The 21717-nt window shown below is 45.9% G+C and overlaps 1 protein-coding gene across 2 annotated transcripts in view; it reads right to left on the bottom strand.

The window, feature by feature from the left end:
- The window catches only part of fhit (fragile histidine triad diadenosine triphosphatase), a 1101949-nt gene that overhangs the window by 890812 nt on the left and 189420 nt on the right, over positions 1 to 21717 (bottom strand). For both annotated transcript variants that reach the window (XM_039772389.1, XM_039772390.1), the window contains one exon: positions 7723 to 7791. The gene's annotated coding sequence lies outside the window, so the exon portion shown is untranslated. The remainder of the gene's footprint in view (positions 1 to 7722; positions 7792 to 21717) is intronic.

The raw sequence follows: 21717 nt of genomic DNA, 5'->3' as shown, positions 1-21717 counted from the left end.
AAGGTGAAGCTGACCTGAAGTCATCGGCCCCCCTGACTGCTCATTCCGTATTTAGCACAAATCAGACGTGGCTTTGGAGTTTTGAATCGGCAGAATATTTCAAAGACAACGGGACCCTTCACATAAAATGAGTTTGCACAACCTTCAGGGTTTGCAGTCACTGCACACCAGCGATTCCTGGAGCTCTCCATGAGGCCCACTCTTCCTGCTCCAGAGGTGCCAGGTGTGAAGGGGGTCTCTTCTCCAGACTGCATGCTTCAGTTCTTTCCATGGATGTTCAATGGGATATAGAAGGCCACTTCAGGACAGGCAAATGTCGTGTCCTTGGCCATTCTTGGGGGCTTTTCGCTGTGTGCTTTGGCTCCTTATCCTGTTGGAGGGTCCACGGCCTGCTGCTGAGATGGAGCTTCCTGACACTGGGCAGGACGTTTGGCTCCAGAATGTCTTGATGCTCTTGAGATTTCATTGTTCTCTGCACAGACTCAAGACCCCCTGTGCCAGATGCAGCAAAGCAGACCCGAGACATCCACGAGCCTCCACCATGTTCCACAGCAGGTATAGGTGGTCTTTACTTCATGAGCTGATGTGACTTGACAAAAAGCTCCAGTCTGGTCTCATGGCGGCACCCCCTGAACCCAACAGGACTGAGCCGACAAATACCACTTCCCATACAGCCCTGTGGCAGTCAGAGACACTTGTGCCCCCCCGGGGACTGGGCTGCCAAATAGCAGCACGGTGTAGATAGCGGCCTTTATAAGCCATCTCCCCCTGTCCTTCCATTAGGGGGGCATCCCAGCCATCCCTCCCAAGACTTACTGAGGTGACATACGTTGCTGCCAAAGGGGTTTTCACAATGAGGGGGCTGAATGAAGAAGGAGAGATTTTAGTTTTGGATTTTTAATTAGATTTGCCAACCTTTCTGAAAGCCTATTATGGGTTATTGAGGGTGGGCAAAAGTGGAAAAGGGGTCCATTTCAAATTAAGTGAGCAGAAAGTCAAAGGGTGTGAATACTTTCTGAATCCCCTATATCTTTTTTTTTTGACTAGAGAGAATGGTGCGGACTCTCAAGGAGGTGGAATATTTTTGCAAGGCACTATATCTGCTAAAGTAAACCTCTACAGAAAAACAAAACACATACCAGCGATAGACGCCGGCAGACGATGGGTGGATATCCACGCAGACCACGGTCTTCAACTGAGAGGAGCGCAACAAGTCCAAATGAAATGTTGGGGGTGCCTACTGGGGAGAAACTAAACAACAGGAGCACGATGGCGCAGAACAGAACAAAACTGGCGTCTGCTTTTGGCTAAAGCCAGCCAGGCTTGCGGCTGGAGCTCCGCCCAACGGGTTGCTTGTCCCTCAAATGAGACCCCTGCTCTTTTTTGAAGGGGAGGAGTCACTGAGGGTCTTCTCAGAGCTGTGGCTGGCATATTAAGACAAAGTCGATCATTGAAGGTGCCCCCTCGTGTCCCGGGGTTGGTAGTGCTCACCTCCAACGGGTCGCTTGTTCCTCAATTGAGACCCCTGCTCTTGGTTGAAGGGGAGGAGTCACTGAGGGTCTTTTCAGAGATGGAGGCTGGCAAATAAGACAAAGTTGCTCAGCAACAGCGCCCCCTCATGTCCCAGGGGTGGTAGTGCTCACCTCTAACGCGTTGCTCGTTCCTCAAATGAGACCCCTGCCATGCATTTGAAGGGGCAAAGTCACTGAGGGTCTGGCAAATTAAGACAAAGTCAATCATCGACGGCGTCCCCTCGTGTCCCAGCGGTGGTAGTGCGACCCTCCAATGGGCAGCTCGTTCCTCAAATGAGACCCCTGCTCTCGGTTGAAGGGGAGGAGTCACTGAGTGTCTTCTCTGAGATGGAAGATGGTAAATAAGACAAAGTTGCTTTGGAACAGTGCCCCCTCATGTCCCGGGGGTGGGTGTGATCACCTCGAAAGGGGTTGCTTGTTCCTCAAAGGAGACCCCTGCTCTCGTTTGAAGGGGAGGAGTTACTGAGGGTCTTCTCAGAGCTGTGGCTGGCAAATTAAGACAAAGTAGCTCAGCGACGGCGCCCCCTCGTGTCCCAGGGGTGGTTCTGCTACCCTCCAACAGGCAGCTCATTCCTCAAATGAGACCCCTGCTCTCATTTGAAGGGGCAGAGTTATTGAGTGTCTTCTCTGAGATTGGAAGATGGTAAATAAGACAAAGTTGCTTAGGAACAGTGCCCCCTCATGTCCCGGGGGTGGGTGTGATCACCTCGAAAGGGGTTGCTTGTTCCTCAAATGAGACCCCTGCTCTCGTTTGAAGGGGAGGAGTCACTGAGGGTCTCCTCAGAGCTGTGGCTGGCAAATTAAGACAAAGTCGATCATTGATGGCGCCCCCTCGTGTCCCGGGGTGGGTGTGCTTACCTCCGACGAGCCCAGAAGATGGCCGTCTGACGCGCATGCGTGACAAAAGAAAACGTCTAACTGGTTTCATTAACTTTTCTCCTCCATCACAACCCAGAGGTCAACATTCAAGTTAAGAAACTAAGGCCTGCATTCCAAAAAAGGGAGAGAATTAAAATCACGCAAGAAACTCGCGGCCACGTGCTAAACATCTCATGATTTAACACCAGCGCTCGTGCTGCCTGGACGTCACTGGGAGTGGACTCCATATTTGTTTGCTCTGTAAAGTGCTCTGCGCCGTGACCGCTGACATCGCGGCCGTAAACGGAATTGAAATGTGACGCGGCTGCTCGCTCGCCTTACTTTTCCACCATCTGTCTCCCTCTACACGCTCGCTTGTCCCCTAAAGAAAACAATATTCTTCTCGAATGTGCTAATTGACACCTTGCCCTTAGTAAAGCACCCCTCTGAGTCCTTGCACAGAATAAAAGCCATCATGCAAATGATAATAAATAAAGCGAAGAAAGCTGCGCGGGAGCAGAAAGCCCTTCACTATAAAGCGAGTCAAGGTCCCCATTAAATCAGACACCTCACATTAACTTCGCTGAAGGTTGTTAGTTAAAGCTCTTTATTAGACTACAGAACAGATGGCGCCAGAGCTTCAAGGGAAGCAAACCCTACCGAGCAAATGGACCTCGGAAAAGGCGAGCTCGAAATTTAAATTGGGACGCGCTCTCACAAACGGAGGACCTCACCAGTCTAATCAGATCACGACGGCTAATGCGACTCTCGTTAAATTTACTTTTTCATTAGAAGACTTGAAACGCGGAGGAGATTTTCTTCACCAGCAAATGTGCTCGGCTGACAATATTGATAGCTAATTTAAGATTCTCAGGGGGGCCATAAGCGGACATCTAACGAACAAAAGTGTTTTAAACGGCATCAACAAAGATTAGTCTCCGGGGTCCAAAGGGAAATGAATCTGTTGGGATGGACGGCTGGCCTGCTCAGTAACAACTCCTGCCTTGTCCTGTCGCCTGGGAAGAGTTACACGCATTTTCATATAAATCGTCCTTTGATCCTCCATTAGGAGCTCCAGAGTCGTTAAAGCAATTACTGAGGTTTATGCGACTGCTGTGCTTATTAAGAGGGTCCATCTCAACAGCCGTTGGACTACTCAATGTGTGCAGTGACCGAGGCCCAAGTGTCCATTCAAATCTGCTTGAGATTTAAAATGGAACGGGGGAGAGCCGTGAAAAAATCCTGAAAAAATCTTTTACAAATCCCATAATAGATGAGATATAACAGGCGACATATGCATCACATTTGTCATTTCAACAGATGGCGCATCACAAACATTAACACTGCTTTTATGAATCCATACCAAATGGCATATAACAGATATATGAATTATATTTGTCGTTCCAACAGATGGCGCATCACAAACATTAACACTGCGTTTATAAATCCATACCAAATGGCATATAACAGATATATGAATTACATTTGTCGTTCCAACAGATGGCGCATCACAAACATTAACACTGCTTTTATAAATCCATACCAAATGGCATATAACAGATATATGAATTATATTTGTTGTTCCAACAGATGGTGCATCACAAACATTAACACTGCTTTTATAAATCCATACCAAATGGCATATAACAGATATATGAATTATATTTGTTGTTCCAACAGATGGTGCATCACAAACATTAACACTGCTTTTATAAATCCATACCAAATGGCATATAACAGATATATGAATTACATTTGTCATTCCAACAGATGGCGCATCACAAACATTAACAATACTTTTACAAATCCCATAATAGATGACATATCACAGAGATCCTTCTGAATTCTTTGAAATCACTTCACCCAACCCCTCCTTACTTACTGGTACAGGAAAACCCTGGCATACAATTTACTGTTCAGCATGCCTTGATGTCAGGTTATTAGGGTATGTTAAGGTAATTAATAAAATTTACGTTAGCAGATAAAAACCTGTGAATATTAGCAAAAGCTGACCAAACAGTATGTGAACAAAATTGGAAAAAAAAACCCAAATCCCAATCACTAAACATCAACTGGCAAACTCACAAAGAGCTAATAAAGAGCTCAGCATTTCAAGCAAGTGCCCAAGACAGCTTCACCATCAATCCCCACTGCAGACCACACAAGTGCCTGCTTATCCCTTCCAGCTGGCTGGACATTCGCTGGCCAGCACACACGCACATTACGTAGACATCAGCAGCAAACCCAGCAGCGACTTGACTCCCGTCTCTCAGGAACAATGATGGATATCTCACCTCGAAGGGAGTGTAAAAAGAGGACACGACGTGTGGCGTTCGACCAAATACACAGAAGGGGTTAATAGCCATTGGTGGGAGGTTACACTTTCAATTTCAGAGATAACTTCAATCTCACCCTTATCAATATGTTACAGTTCACTCATGGCCAGTCAAAACGACTGTACTCAGCTACGAGGCCAAGCCATTTGTTAAGCTTGATCACATTACAGAGGGTCACCGCTTCAAAACTGCACCGAAAACGATTAACGGAATCTTCACCTTTAAAGACCCTCCAAAAAGAGAGGAGAGGATGGCGTCTGATGTATCGGCTCTAAATGTGCCGCTTGATGGATGAAGGCTGCTAACGATTCACCAATTAAAACATGGCACTTGATAGAGCCCGTCCAATCAACTTTCATGACATGTGACATGTGAAAAAGTAAGTACACCCCATGAAATTATCTTTATTCACCAATTAAAACACAGTACACAATACAGCCCACCCTTTCAACTTGATTGGTGAAAAACAGCAATTTTCATTTTACTGCATATTTCATGTTGTGTGGAGCGTTAGTGAAAAAAGAAATAAATGAAAAAATAAATAAGTCATAAAAATAGAGAATTAGATCTCTAGATATGAAAGGCACTATATGATAGATAGATAGATAGATAGATAGATAGATAGATAGATAGATAGATAGATAGATAGACGTGAAAGGCACTATATAATACATAGATAGATAGATATGAAAGGCACTATATAATAGATAGATAGATAGATAGATAGATAGATAGATAGATAGATAGATAGATAGATAGACATGAAAGGCACTATATAACAGATAGATAGATAGATAGATAGATAGATAGATAGATAGACATGAAAGGCACTATATAACAGATAGATAGATAGATAGATAGATAGATAGATAGATAGATAGATAGACATGAAAGGCACTATATGATAGATAGATAGATAGACAGATAGATAGATATGAAAAGAACTATATGATAGATAGATAGATAGATAGATAGATAGATAGATAGATAGATAGATAGACATGAAAGGCACTATATAACAGATAGATAGATAGATAGATAGATAGATAGATAGATAGATAGATAGATATGAAAGGAACTATATAATAGATAGATAGATAGATAGATAGATAGATAGATAGATAGATAGATAGATATGAAAGGCACTATATAATAGATAGATAGATAGATAGATAGATAGATAGATAGATAGATAGATAGATAGATAGATAGATAGATAGACAGATAGATGTGAAAGGCACTATATCATTTAACATTTGATATCATATTTGAGTTCTGGGGCCAGGCTGTCTCGGGTGAGGCTTGTCTTTAGACTGACAAGTGACATCCTGGTCTGGCTTCAGGTTCCTATTTACGGACTACGCCTCGGTTTTTGTCATTTGGTGCTGCAGCTTCATGACAGTCATTAACACTAAGACAGCATGAAGGTAATGAAAGCTCACTGAAGCTCTGTTTAAATGGCCGGAGCACATCCCGTTCACAGAAGGTGCTTTGACGACATGGTTTGGTAAAAGCAGCAGTGAGTAACAAGTTAAGAAAGACCTTCTTCAAAAGATCCAAGAGAAAATTGCAGGCATAAGAAACACAGGAAAGTCAATAAAGGAAAGCATAAACAATTGAACACAAAAGACGGTCAGACCTTGAACTTAAGGCACATCAACTCTGAATGATGACTGAGAAAGGCTGCCATAAATAAGAAGTTTAAATCAGGAGGGTCACTTAGTGTAAGTGCTGTAACTAAGCAACTAAGTGACACCGCACATGAGAAACAAAGCCAACAGTCGGCTAAGGAAACATGGCAGGTTCTCAAGTAATGGGAGCACCAACTCAAGATGTGTGCTGTCTGGGTGACCACCCCACATGCAGACACATTGCTGTTCATGTTAGTCCAAACTCTGTCTGTTACTAGGGGTCTGAGAGAAGTAAACGGGTGGGGTAAGAAGTCATGTCTGACCAGTGGGTCGAGTGAAATCCATCCGATGGCTAAGTCTCTGTCATTTCAACAGATGGCGCATCACAAACCTTAACACTGCTTTTACAAATCCCATAAAGATGGTATGTCACAGAGACATGTGCATTGTATGGTGCACTGCCAACGTTAACACTGAGGTCTACGTTGATTATTTTGTTATCAACTCTCCTTAGACGGGTGCCAGCAGTAATGCCAACAGTAATTTTAGGTCACCTGACATCTACTTCTTCTCGTTTTACACCAATTTTCAATCTTTTAAAATCTAAATTCAAGTTCTACAATCACCTGATGTTTGCTGTCATTAAGCTGCTTCACAGGTGGCACCTCTGGCCATCAAGTCAATGGCCCCTTAGGATTACCTCACAAATATCAAATACCACAAAACAAAATCCAAAAGCTCACACTACGACTACAGAAGCCCACCCGCTGCCCGACCGCCCCCCCGCCTGCCCGCGTCTGAAAGGATAGCCACCCTGTCAAACTTCTCTTCTTCTCAGAGCCACTCACTTTGAGATCTGATATCGCCCACAACGGATGGCATCCAGATTGGCAGTGCCCGCCGCAGATGCCTCCCACTCTGTAACTTTAAATTCTATTTGAACGCTACGCCACTTAAACTGGTATTTGCTCAGAAAGTAGCAGAACAACCGAGACCTTTTCCATTTTACAAACAAGCCGGTGTTTAATTTCACATTCTGCATTTTAAGAGGTAAATATAACCTAAAGGTCTTTCCAATATGCATGTTCCATTATAAACAACATGCGCCTTCCCGGACATTTAAACACCCCGTTTATTACCTTGGGAGGCGAAAATGAAGCATTTGTTTTAAATATCAAGTGGCAGGCACCTTATGAGCGCCTTCAGACTTTAAATACCAAAGCAGAATGGAAGGCGGCGTCGATAATGAGCTTCTAGAGAAACAGAAATACTTTTTCCACTAAGCAGCGTCCTTTGTGTTAGTCAGGCGGCCCACCGTTGCAAATCGAAGTGGCACACTGGCACACGCGGCTTTACGGTGCTTACCTGCTGCCACTGCTGCTGCTGCTTTCTGGCTCTCGATGGCAAAATTGTAGAAGTTCCAGATAAGCTGGCCTAAAGAAATAAAAAATACATAAATAAAGTGAATTGTACAAAAAGTCACATCGACGGGAAGGTACTGCAGACGGGACGCTGGGTTACATTTCAGAGAGGGTCCTGCTCTGGCTTTGTTTCATGTCCTCTTTGTTCACGTGTTAATGTTGCTTTGGTCGATTACGTGCATCATTCTGTGTTTTTGACTTTTTATTTTACTCGCTGGGGTTTGACGGAGTGGAAAGCATACCCCCAAACACAGACAGACCGACACCAGAATGTCCAAAACACACCTCTTTATTCTTTACAGCACCCCAATGTCTGCAACCACCAACTCTCTTTCTTTCTCGTTTCTTGTTCTCTTCTTCTTTCTCTTCCTCTTTTCACCTCCTCTCCCCTCCTCCCAACTCTGGCTCTCCTACTGGAGGGAGGCAGCCCCTTTTATTATGACCCGGATGAGCCCCAGGTGCTCCTCCTGGTGTGGCGGAAGTGTCAGAAGAACACCTGGAAGCACTCTGGGTGCCCTTGGAATTACTTCCGGCAGCACTTCCTGGTGTGGTGGAAGTGCTGCCATCCAGGATTCCCTAACTGTCCGGGCGCCCCCTGGCGGTGGCCACGTCCTCTCATAATGATGAGCGTCCCAGCTCCGTTCCTGTGGCCCCCAAATAGACCCGGGCAGCTGCCCTCTCGTGGCCGAGGAGAGGAATCGTCCAACTCGGGGAGTGTCCAGGCGTCCCGGCCCAGCCCGGCAAGGTCCCCGCTCATCTGTGACAACGGTGATATCCCCCTCTAAGTGGGCATTTTTTGGAATGCATTGGGATGTGCGTGCTTTGGGACTCCTAGTCCACCCCACTGCTTATTTTAATTTTGTGCGCTATGATTGGAGAGTTGATATTGTTCTCTCTATTGTTGAACTAAAGACACACAGATTTTCAGAGAGTTTTTGACCGTGTTGAATAAATCATTCAAACTGTGAAACTGAAGGTTGGAAAAAGTAAGTGAACCCTACGCTAATGACTTTTTAAAAAGCTCACTGCGGTCCGAACTTCTCACACGTGGAGCCCATTTAATGAGACGAGTTCAGAGGTGTGGTGGCCCAGAATGACTTTGATTGATCACAAACACGATAAACTTTGAATTGGAGCTTTTGAGAAGAAGCATATCCAGATGGGACTCACGCCTCACACAAAAGAGCTAGGATGGAGAATTGTCCATCTACAGAAGGCTGGAAAGGGTTACAAAGTCACCTCAGAGATCAGAGATCTTCATCAGTCTACTGTTAGGCAAGTGGTCTATAAATGGAGATAATCTGGTTTTGGGGCTACTCGGCGCCCTGCCAAGATGACTCCAAGAGCAATGAGGTAAAGAAGAACCCTAGAGTGACAGCAAAGGACTTGAAGAAGTCATCAGAACTGGCTAACATCTCTGTTCACCAGTCAACTAGACGCAAAACATTGAACAAGAAAGGAGTCCATGGCAGGAAGCCACTGCTATCAAAAATGAACATTCCTGAAAAAGCACTTGGACACTCCACAACGGGACTGGGAAAACGTTTTGTGGAGTGTAGAAGCCAAAATTGAACTATTTGGGAGGAACATCAAAACATCACCCCTGCAGTAAAGTATGGTGGAGGGAACATCAGGATTTGGGCCTGCTTTGCTACATCAGGGCCTGGACAGCTTGAGGGGAAAATGAATTCACAAGTTTATCAACAAATTCTCCAGTTTGTTGTCCCTCTCTGGAAAGGGAAGGGTGATCGCCTGGATTGGGGAGACTACAGGGGGATAACGCTGCTCTCGGTGCCGGTTAAGGTCCTTGCTAGGGTCGTCCTCAATAGGATCCATGATCACTTGCTCACCTACCAGTCTTGTTTAACGCCTAAGAAGTCCACCATCGACCGCATCCTGGCACTAAGGGTTCTCATGGAGAGTAAACGTGAATATCGGAAGAGTTTCTTTGCAGCCTTTGTCGATTTTCACAAAACGTTCGACTCAGTTGATCAAGCTGCCCTGTGGGACATCCTGAGAGTTTGTGGGATCCCCTCGAGGTTGCTGGATATCATGGCCGGCCTGTCCACTGGTACTGTGAGTGCTGTGCAGAGTGGAGGCAGGACCTCTGCGTTCCTCTCAGTTGATTCTGGGATTCGTCAGCGGTGTGTGGCGCTCCTACTCTGTTTAATGCTGGCATGGACTGGGTATTGGGCAAAGTCGTGGGGTCCAGCGGCTGTGGGGCATCTGTTGGTGAAGAAAGATTCACGGATCTCGACTTTGCTGACGATGCTGTGATCTTCGCGGGAAAAATGGAGGCTATGATCGGGGCACTTGAGAGACTGAGTGAGGGGGTCTGAGTGTCTGGGCTTTTGAGGGTCCTGAATAAAAACTAAGAGCCAGGCCTTTAATGACCTCTTGGGCACGGCCATCAGCAGTGTGTCTGTCTGGAGAGAGTGTCGACCTCGTCATTGAGAGGTTTACTTACCTCAGCAGTGCCATTCAGGTGACTCTGGTGACCCTTCCTATGAAGTCAGTAGACGGATTGGGAGAACATGGGGCGTCATGAGGATGCTGGAAAGGGGAGTGTGGCGCTCCCGATATCTGTAAAATGATGAAGGTCCAAGTCTTTAGAGTCCTGGTGCTTCCTGTTTGCGAGACATGGATGCTCTCCAGTGACCTGAGATGAAGACTGGACTCCTTCATGTGAGTCTCATTGGAGAATCCTTGGGTCCCGTTGGTTTGACTTTGTGTTGCTCATGGAGTCCCGAATGAGGCACATGACCTGCATTGTGAGGGAGCGTCAGTTACGGCACTACGGCCACGTGGCGCATTTCCCCGAGGGTGATCAGCTCGTAAGATCCTCATTGTTGAGGACCCGAGTGGCAGGACCAAGCCAAGGGGTCGCCCACGTAACACCTGGCTGCGGAAGATGGAGGGTAGGACTGGATTGCGTGTCTGCCTGGGGGGTTGCCATACGGGATCCCGAGTTGTTTCGCCATGTAGTGGATGTGCCAACGCACTGTACCAGTGTATGCTCCCAGGCCTGACTTGACTTGACTCTCCAGGATAATGTGAGGGTGTCTGTGTGTCAACTTAAGCTCAGAAGAGGCTGGGTGATGCAACAGGGACAGCAAGCTCAAACATCGCAGCAAATCCACAGCACGATGGCTTCAGAAGAACAAACTCGGCCTTGTGGAGCAGCCCAGTCACAGCCCAGATCTCCATCCTGTTGGAATGACGTGAAGAGAGACCGCCACACACAGAAGACAACCAAACAATATGGAGGAGTTCAGGCAGTTCTGCAAGGAAGACTCGGCTCAAATGCAATGTGCAGGTCTGATCTGCAGTTCCAGGAAGTGCCTGGTTGAGGTCATTGCTGCCAAAGGAGGGTCAGCTAGCTCTTCAATCCCAAGGTTCACTTACTTTTGTCCACTACCACTGTGAACGTTGAATGTGTTTGTAAAATAAAGAGTAGAATGTTTTGTGTCTGCGGTGGGCTGGCGCCCTGCCCAGGGTTTGCTTCCTGCCTTGCGCCCTGTGTTGCCTGGGTTTGGCTCCAGCAGGCCCCAGTGACCCTGTAGTTAGGATATAGCGGCTTGGATAATGGAAGGATGGATGGATGGCTGGATGTTTTGTGTGTCATTGGCTAAAGTTCATTGTGTCCTGGGACTCAGGTGAAGATCCCATCACTTTCTAGGACCAATTCATGCAGTAAACCAGATCATTCCGAAGGGAGCGCGAGTGTGGAGGGGGAAGAAAAGAAAATGGGAACGAAAATTTAGGAAGAAGGCAGCTGGAAGTGAGGGGGCCGAGTGAGTGCAGACTCAGGGATGTTTGCAGGCAGCTGGGAGTGGCGAGCCCTAGCGGGGTGTTTGGCCGACAGTAGTGGAGCAGGAGTGGCCGGGAGAAGGCTGGAGATTGGGAGTGGAACCCCAGCGTGAGCGTCCTGGCCAAGTCTCGAAGCCAGGGATCGGGAGGCCACCAGACCAGCCAAGTGGAGAAGGTCAGCTGCAGGTAGAGGGGGACTCCGCTGGTGCATAGCCTGGATGGGAGAAGCAGGGGAGTCGCTTTGTTTTCAAAAGTCCTGCTTCCAGCCATTCCACAGTTCTTGTGCTTTTACTGGATTATTTATTTAATGCCTTTGAGATGCACTGCACTTGATTTTGAACGTTGTGATTTTGTTGCACCATCCCCTTGTTTCGTGATGTCCTCAAATTACATTACCGGCGGTGTCGGGTTCGAGAATTCCAAAACTGGAGACGGGAGCCTGGAGCAGAACCCGCATTGTCACCGATGAGCTCAGCTCACTGTTACTGAAAAACGACAGGAATTTTATGAAGGCATACGTGTTGCAAGAAAAAGCCGATGCATCAAAACAATGAGCCTCGATTCCTAACGGTGACAGGGATATTGCACTGCAAACCGCGCTGAGATTGCTCGGGTATCAAAGTCGGATAATAAACTTTAAAATATTCAAATCTAATAAGCATATGCATGGGATCTTGAGAAACACCTAGAAATATAGCCAGGAGCAGACGCAGAACTGATTCCTTCGCAGCCCTTGTTATTGGACTCCTCGGCAAACACAAAGAATATTTCCCAATGTTTTCCCAATCAAGTTTACTGTCACATTTCAGAGTCTGAAAAAAAAATAAAATATGTCCTGCCGATTTCAATCTCTATTACCGCCCAGGGAAGGAGGGAGAAAAACAAATGATTGTTGAAGGATTACAATGCATTGTGTGTGACGCGGGAGCTGCAGACTCGTCTCTTCCACTTCTTGGAACCAAATGCGCAATGAAAGGCGCTATAAACAGAGCTGAGGTGACTCCGATGTGCATGCCCCTCGCGGCATATAATCAGCTTGACATAACAACACTTTTAGAGACCCCAGGTTGAGTCTTAAAGTGGTCTTCATCTTCAGCTGCATGGCCGCCATCCACGGCTTATTGCTCTCCCACCTTCGTTGGGCAAATCCTTATGTTGTGGATGGAGAGTCAGATGAAGGTTTACTGAAACTAAAGGGTACTCCACCCAAAACATTAGTGTGTGATTTACAGCCATGGCTGCAGAAAATGTTCAATCTGAGAGCCGAGATAATAAAAGTCTATGATAGAACTGGGGGGGCTATGGTGACCAACAGCAAACAATATAAAAAAACATCCAGGAAAACATCTCACGTCATTTGTGTCGCAAAATCCATTCTTTTAGTTAACTTGCATGTTGATGATGTGCGTCTTTCTTTTGACAATGTAAAAAACTGTCTTTATTACGTTCCATGCCTTTTGTGGCTGGTCCCCCACTACCAGGAACGGCCCTCCACCCTATAAATCCAGAGGGTCCCCCACAGTAATTGGCAGCTCATTCTCAATGTGCCTTGGAGTGGTCAGGCTACTTAGCCTTTTTTATTTTTTTTAGTGATTTAGGTGAATTTTTCACCGTCATGCTTTATGTTTCTGGGTTGCTGTTTTAGGGGTTTTTTAGGCATCGGACCACATTAGTGTTTTTGGGCTCCTCCTTTGCTTATTGTGTCCCATGGAGCTTCATTGTTATAAGGAGAAGCATTTTGTGAAAATCCACTTTTTATTTTACAAAGATTCAGTGTTTGCCCTTATTACTTGGCTGGGGTTTGATAGTGACATCCCCCTCTAAGTGGACATTTCTTGGTAGTCCTTTTGGAACGCACTGGGGTGTACGTACTTTAGTACTCCTAATCCTAATCATTGCTTATTTTAATATTATGCATTATGATTAGAGATTTAATATTACTTAACTGTTTATTACTTGGGCGGCACGGTGGCGCAGTGGGTAGCACTGCTGCTTCGCAGTTCGGAGACCCAGGTTTGCTTCCCGGGTCCTCCCTGTGCGGAGTTTGCATGTTCTCCCCGTGTCTGCATGGGTTTCCTCCCACAGCCCAAAGACATACAGGTTAGGTGCAATGGCGGTCCTAAATTGTCCCTGGTGTGTGCTTGGTGTGGGTGTGTGTGTGTGTACCCTATGGTGGGCTGGCGCCCTGCCCAGGGTTTGTTTCATGCCCTGCGCCCTGTGTTGGCTGGGATTGGCTCCAGTACACCCCAGTGACCCTGTAGTTAGGATATAGCGGGTTGGATGTTTATTAGTTTGATTTCCTGGTGTATAAGCCGTCTTCGTTATGTGCCTTCTGTTTTGTGGGTGGGTCTATTCCCCAAGAGGCGGGGTCACCTGCCAATCACTTTCAGGAACGCCCCACCACCCTATAAATGCAGAGGGTCCCCCACAGTAACTGGAGCCTCATTCTGAATGGGCCTGGAAGAGGTCAGGTTACTAGTTTTTTTTTTTCTTTTTTATTTTTTTTAGTGATTTATGGGAATATTTGACCATCATGCTTTATGCTTCTGGATTGCTGTTTTAGGATTTTTTTGCATCGGACCACATTAGTGTTTTTGGGCCCCTCTTTTGCTTATTGTGCTCCATGGAGGCTCATTGTTATATTGAGAAGTATTTTGTGAAAATACTCTTTTTATTTTGCAATGATTCAGCGCTTGCCTCTATTACTTGGCTGGGGTTTGATTGTGATATCCCCCTCTAAGTGGGCTTTTTGGAACATATTGGGATTTATGTGCCTTGGGACTCCAAATCCACAATATTGCTTGTGTTAATGCTGTGAATGATGTTAGAGAGTTGATATTGTTCTCTACCTTAATAAAAGAGTAAGTGTCCGTCCATCCAGATGCTATGTCAGTATCATTCTAAATGATGGTGTATCACAAAGATTCACCTTAACAAAAGGGGAAGTGTCTATGTGTCTGCCTGCTTGCCATGTCTCAACTTTTAAAAATCCCATACCAAATGGCATGTAACAGAGACATACACATGGTGCACTGCAAACATTAACGCTGAGATCTAAGTTCATTACATTGATTTCAAACCTGTCTAGTAAAAGGATAAGTGCTTTTCTGTGTGTCTGTCCAGTTGCTATATCTCAGTCATTCCAACAGATGGTATATCACAAGCATTTTTAGTAATAAAATGCATTGCATTTGCCATTCCAATACAGGGTACATCTCAAACATTAACGCTACTTTTATGAATCCTATACCAAAAAGCATGTAACAGAGACCTTTGCATTGCATTAGTCATTCCAACAGATGGTGCATCACAAACATTAAAACTGCTTTATGATTCCCTTAACAAATTCTATATAGCACAGACATATGCATTGCATTAGTCATTCCAACAGATGGTGCATCACAAACATTGGTACTGCTCCTACAAATCCCATAACAAATGGTATGTAAGAGAGACATACGCACTGCATATAAGGAGACTTTGTGCTGCAGCTTTGACAGGGTGGGTGGCAGTAAGAAAGCCATTCCTTAAAGGACAAAATAAGGCCTTGAAATACCGGCAGTGGACTACTGCAGTCTCCGCTTGACAGTCGAAACTGACCACTTGCACTGTTAAGCTGTGCTTGAAGCTGCCGTGCTGTGAGAAGCCTGTGACCATGCCAGCTGGTGACCCCCATAAATGAATCTTCTGACTGGGTGGTGATCTACCAGATCTCTTCCTATCAGAGCTTCCTGCCAGTTTCCAATTGCCTTTGGATTGTGTAGGACACCACTGGACTCCCTGACACTCTAGACGAGAGGCCTCCACTTCTAAGAGTCACACTGCTGTGTCTCATTTCATTTGTTAATTCTTGCCACTAGAGCTGGGGTATTGCCCAAGTGGTACTTCAGAGGGTGGAGTAACTCAGTCTGCTCCAACTCTGCTTTAAGACACACACAGGGGTTTAAGTAATCAACACGAATTGGGACACCTGTGCAAATTGTTTACTTCAACTTGCAAGGCTTCACTTGCATTACTTGAATTGCAGGGGTTGTAACTTATTAGTTGTTCCCCGAAGAAGGCCCATTTGTAACATTCTGACATTTCCTTTTTTTGAGGTTTTACTAACCTAAACTTTAAAATGTAAACCTCTGGCAGTTTACTTTTCACCATTTTGGGTCATTCATTGCATTTCAGCTGATTACATTTGAAGAAAACCTGAGGTGTTTGAAAACTTTTGACCCGTCGTGAACGTATTCATTAAGTACAAGCAAATGCCTCCTACGTGTGAAGGCGAGTGCAGAAGAAATCAACACACAAAGTCAGCTGAGATAAATGTACCGCCAGTGGCGTCAAAATAGGAGGGCCATTGGGCAGAACGCCGGCCCGGCCCTGGGTAATACTAGCTGACAACTCCAGAATCAGCACACGTGATGCGTCATATGTGGTGTGGGCTGTAATAACTAATATACAGGGTGCGTCAAAATGATGTTAACATTTGAATGGCGGAAACAATTTACAGTATTCACAACACAAACTTCATATGCGCAAAAGATGATTTACAGGAACGTCTCGCCATCACATTCATCACGTGTGGCACATAAATAGTCCACTAGAACAGCACGTAAGTACAGTGGGGATAGAAAAGAATCCCCCCCTTTGAAATATTCCCATTTTTTTCTTCTTTACACCCTTAAATGAACACACACACACTAATATTTCTTCCCAGCTTTACTTACTCAATGCCACCTCTAACATCCAAGTGAAAGACATCACAGCTCCACTTCAGAAGAATGATAAAAAATCAAACACAAGACCTACTGAGACTAATAAAGGACCCCCCCAGTGTCAGTGTCACTTTGTTGACCCCCCTTTTGCTTTAATGCCAGCCTTGAGTCTGTTGATTCTTCTCTATCAGCTTTGCCCACCTAGATTGAGCCCACTCAATATTTGCCCCCCACTCTTCTTTACAGTTTGACTGTTCAAGTTCGGTCACACTGGACGGTGAGTGTTGGTGGTCTGCTATCTTCAGATCTTTCCACAGATTTCGGTCTGAGCTCTGACTGGCCACACCAGGACATTCAGCCACCGTGTGGTCAGTTTTGCTGTGTGCTTCGGCTCGTTGTCGTGTTGAAAGGTGAACATTCTGCCCATCTTCAGCTTTCTGCCAGAGGGTAGCGGGTTTTCCTCAAATATTTTGCCCCATCCATTTTTCCTTCTACCCTAACGAGAGCGCCAGGCCCCCCACAACAGGACTGCTGCCCCCTCCATGTTGTACTGTAGGTGTGGTGTGTTGTGGATGGTGAGCTGCATTGGTGGACCGTTTGGTGTTGAGGCCTAATAGTTTGATTTTGGTCTCATCTGACCAGAAGACCTTCTTCCACTTGGCATCAGAATCTTCAAGGTGCATTCTGGGAAAGCTCAAATGAGCCTTAATGTGGCCTTTTTTGAGAAGTGTGACCCTCCTGAACAAGTCACAATGGTGGAGGAGCGCTTGTCAAATTGTTGTCACATGCACACCACTAATGACCCCTCTGTGCCATCAAATCCTGTAACTCCTTCAAAGTGGCCATCGGCCTCTCGGTCGCCTCTCTTCCCAGTTTCCTCCTTGCTCTTCCATCCAGTTTGGAGGGTCCTAGTCGTACCAAACACTTCTTTATGATAGACTTTACTGAGCAACTTGGGATTGATGAAGCCTTTGAGATGTTTTGGTCTTTATGTCTGCCCACAACTCTGTCCCTGAGATCTTCTGAAAGTGGCCTGCCACCCGTAGTCAGTTGTGTTCTGTCAGTTGTTCTACCAAGCAAGGGAATGAATGGACCAGGAACAGCTTCACTAATCACACTCAGTACAACTGGGCACAGGGGGCATTAAGCCAGGAACTGCAATGGAGATGGTGGGCACTGACACCCGAGTGAGTTTATGATCCTTTATTCATCTCAGGATTTCTTGTTTTTGATTTATTAAAATTCTTCTGAACTGTAGCTGTGATGTCTTTCACTCGGATGTTAGAGATGGCATTGAGTAAAAAATATTAGTGTGTGTGTTTATATTTAAGGGTGTAAAGCAAAAACAATGGGAATATTTCGAAGGGGGATTCTTTTCTACACCCACCGTATACACATAGCAGTACCAGCAGCGTTCACATCATTTTGACTCGCCCTGTACTCTGAACTCACAGTTATATTTCTACATGAAATATCCACAGATTTGCAGATATTTCTTCATAAAGGCTGACCACCACATTCCAGAGGGCTTTGCATGTACTGTATGGCATCGGGTACCTTTTTCAAATGGAGGAATACCATTCATTAAACACGCGGGCAGCCTAAGTGACCATCTCAGGGTGGCGCAGTGAAGGGGCCGCCCGTCCATCCTCACGGCTGCCTGTCCGCTTCTTTCTGGTACCATCAGTGCTTTCAGGACGGCTCTCAGGTCGCTCAGACAGCTTGCCGTTCTGTGATTAAAGCCTAAATTTGCTTTTGACAACACAATGCATCAAAGTGAAGTTTCTGATGAAGTGCGGGGAGTGGGTGGGCCGTTGTGCCGCTCAGCAAGCGAGAGCAGATAATTAAGAGCGGGACCGCTAGGTGATATTACTTCATGCTAAAATGGGGCCGATGGAATCGGAATACTTTTTTAATGTTCTAAAATATATGGGACGTGTCATCGGCTTCAAGGACATCACTTCTAAGGCAAGTTTGGCGTCAGCGGGCCTAAAGTGATTTCGTGAGAGATGGCGGAGACGTCGTGTGCCCGCTTGGCCTGTGCGGACGCATTTTTCTATTCTTGAAGTCTACTGAAGACCCCGGAACCCTAGAGGTTTGTGTTCTCCAGGGTCTCGGATTAACGTCTGTGGAAAGACAGCCACCGGGCACAGACAGACAGACAGACAGACACCAAATGTCCAACAACACACCCGTTTATTTCTCCTGAACAAACCCCAATAGTCTCTCTTCTCTTTCTCTTCTCTCCTCCTCACAAGTGCCGTCTCCTCACTCCCTCCCGACTCCGGCTCCTCTACTGGAGGAAGGCTGTCCCTTTTGTAACAACCCGGATGCGCTCCGGGTGCTCTGTGACGATCTTCTGACGGCACTTCCTGGTGTGACGATGTTTGCGAACACTTCCGAGATTTCGCTGGACTCGCGGTGAAGCAAATTTAGGGGGGTGAACTTCGGTCTGAGAGCTAAGCTGCCGTCACACAGAGTTAAGAACGATCCATTACCTTCAACTTAACGACGGAGGAACACAATCCCTTTGGGGATTAGTGAAGTGTAACAAGTCAAAATGATATTCACTTCCAAATGAGCAAAAACGAAGGTAAAATGTATCATTCATTGAAAGGATTTGACTCTTAACAGTTGTGACAGTAGGGGTCCGCTGTTGACCCTCCAAACCCGTACACAACACGTCCAGACACCAGGTAAAATAAAGAAATGAATTTAATATTTCTAATAATGTGCACCAATACACAATAAATCAATAATGATAATCAATAATAAATCCGCAGCTCCGTTACACTTCCTCCCAACTCCGGCTCAATCTGCTGGGGTTTCCCAGAATCCTATCATATTCCTCGACCCGGAAGTGCTTCTGTCCCTCAGTCCATGTGATTTCATAGCACTTCCGGGTCAGACGGAATCTCTCCTTTTTCTTCAGCCCGGAAGTACTTTAGTTCTTCCATCCCTGTGACTTGTAAGTACTTCCGGGCTATAATAATAGAAACATGTCTCCCAGCAGCGTCCCCCGGCGGCCCCCACAGTATCCAGCAGGGCTGTGAAGCCGAACTCCATTGCCTGTGATGCCCGGCCTTAGGCATAGGCGAAGTAGGCGACCGCCTAGGGTCCCGGATCGACGGCGGCCAGGCCCCCAGCCCGCCCCTCCCCTCGCATGTTTAAATCACGTGGGCCAGCGGGGGCCTGTCCGCGTGGGCGGCTGTCTATAAAAGCGGAGTGGTTTGAGTCAAGATCTCTATGGGTCGAACGGGCGAAAAAGGGACGCAGGGTGATGACCTCGCAACGTTACAAGAAAACGTCTCCTTGGTCTAATTTTCACACATTTCACAGAGCTTCCAGGGGGGCTCTGGAACCCCCTTTTGCCTAGGGCCCCATAATACCTAAGACCGGGCCTGCCTGCTGGAATTTGGGGCACATCCATGTTGCAGGGAGGACTCCATCTAGCGGTGTGGGGGTACTGGCCGGGATAAACTGTTATCAATGGTAGGTTGAAGTTTGAGCTTTTAATCTTCCCGATGTTTTATGTTGATTATTGTGAACGTTTCAAAAGTGAAATGGGCCGATTTAGCGACACCAACCCACCTGACCTGTGTGGGTTTGGACTGTGGGAGGAAACCGAAGGACTTTGGGGATACCGACGAAGACACGGGGAGAACACGCAGACTCCACCCACGGAGATCCCGAGACGTAAACCCTGGCCTGCTTACTCTGAGACGGCGGCGCTGCCACCGGACCTCCGAGCCGACCCGTCTCACGTAACCTTACATTCGCATCTTCCAATCCGACTTTCCCAGTCCGTCAGAGCTAACCACAATAATCCATGTGCTGGGCCAGTTCGACATTTTTACGATGAGACGTTGGATACGTTTTTACTCAGTAGGCTTAATGAATCACAAAATGGGCGCATGGGTGGCTTTGATCCTAAACATCGGGAGCGTCACCCGCGGCTCCACTCCAACAGTAAAGCGTTTTGCGGCCCACGACGCACGGCGAAGTGAATACAGACATCGATCTACACAAGCACGTCATTTAATACTCGCCTGGGCACAGAGAGATAGAAGGCAGTCATTAAATTAACAAAACGACCGGATTTAACGTTTCTCCATTTGTTTTTTTTTAGTCCATGAACTGAGAGGAATGTGGCGTTAATGAGATCGGCTCTTAGAGACGGGGGGCTCCCATCTGCTTTATTATTATTATTATCCCCCCCCTTACATTGAGTGTTGAACACAACAGATGCACACTTATTAGGTATTAAATACGCCACGCGGGATTTCCACATTCTAATTATGGATGAATGTTTATCTTAAGTGACATTTAATGTACGGTGAAACCTGTTAACACAAAAACAAAAAAACGGGAGCTGAATTGACGGGCATCGCAGAATCTGATGTTCGCCTGCACGCGTTCACACTGAAGCAACGGCCGAGGTCAGCGACTCAACTTCTAGGCTTCCCTGCGTGTTACTGAGGCGGATTTACTGCAGCATCACTATAAAAAATAATGCGTTAAAAGTACTTCGGAAAATAAGGCAACCAATTACAAGCAATATTTTTGAGTAGATTTAATATACTGTGCTATTGAGTAAACTTCATTTTTGGATTTACTCAAATTTACCTAAAATAAATGACTTTGATTAAATAGAATCTATTTCTCTATCTATAAGTAGTGGCATAAATGGTTTGATTTTACTCCGATTTTCATTTGAATTACAGTACTCAAAAAAATGAGTAATAATGCAACGCTGGACAGTAATGACTGTGTAACAAATACACGCTAAAACTCCGTATCTCTTCATTTATTTGAACATACACAGATAGTCACAACAACGGAGTTCAACTTTCAAAGGAAAATTAAATCAAATGTCTGAGGATAATATTTACTGAATTACTGACATTCAAATGTCAATGCAACAAAAAGTATATCTCAATCAAATAACGTCCCAGGAATGAGCGGTAAACGGGAAGGAAACGTTGAGCGTGAAAGAGTGAAATCCTGAGGCTCTTCAAACACGTCCTGCATTGACGCCAACATATAAAACACAAATAATTAATGACATTAATGTTGATCCCTGGGTATAGAAGTCCCATTGGAGCTCTAAAGACTTTGTTAAATGGTGCGACTCAAACCACTTACACCTGAACACCTTCAAGACCAAGGAGCTGGTGGTGGATTTTAGGAGGCCCAGGCCCCTCATGGACCCTGTGATCATCAGAGGTGACTGTGCAGAGGGTGCAGACCTTTAAATATCTGGGAGTGCAGCTGGATGACAAATTGGACTGGACTGCCAATACTGATGCTCTATGTAAGAAAGGTCAGAGCAGAATATACTTTCTGAGAAGGTTGGCATCCTTCAACATCTACAATAAGATGCTGCAGATGTTCTACCAGACGGTTGTGGCGAGTGCTCTCTT

Source organism: Polypterus senegalus, chromosome 12, assembly GCF_016835505.1.
Source record: "Polypterus senegalus isolate Bchr_013 chromosome 12, ASM1683550v1, whole genome shotgun sequence".
Classification (NCBI taxonomy): domain Eukaryota; kingdom Metazoa; phylum Chordata; class Cladistia; order Polypteriformes; family Polypteridae; genus Polypterus; species Polypterus senegalus.
The sequence above is the reverse complement of the archived record's forward strand: the minus strand, read 5'-3'. Positions and strand labels throughout refer to the sequence as shown.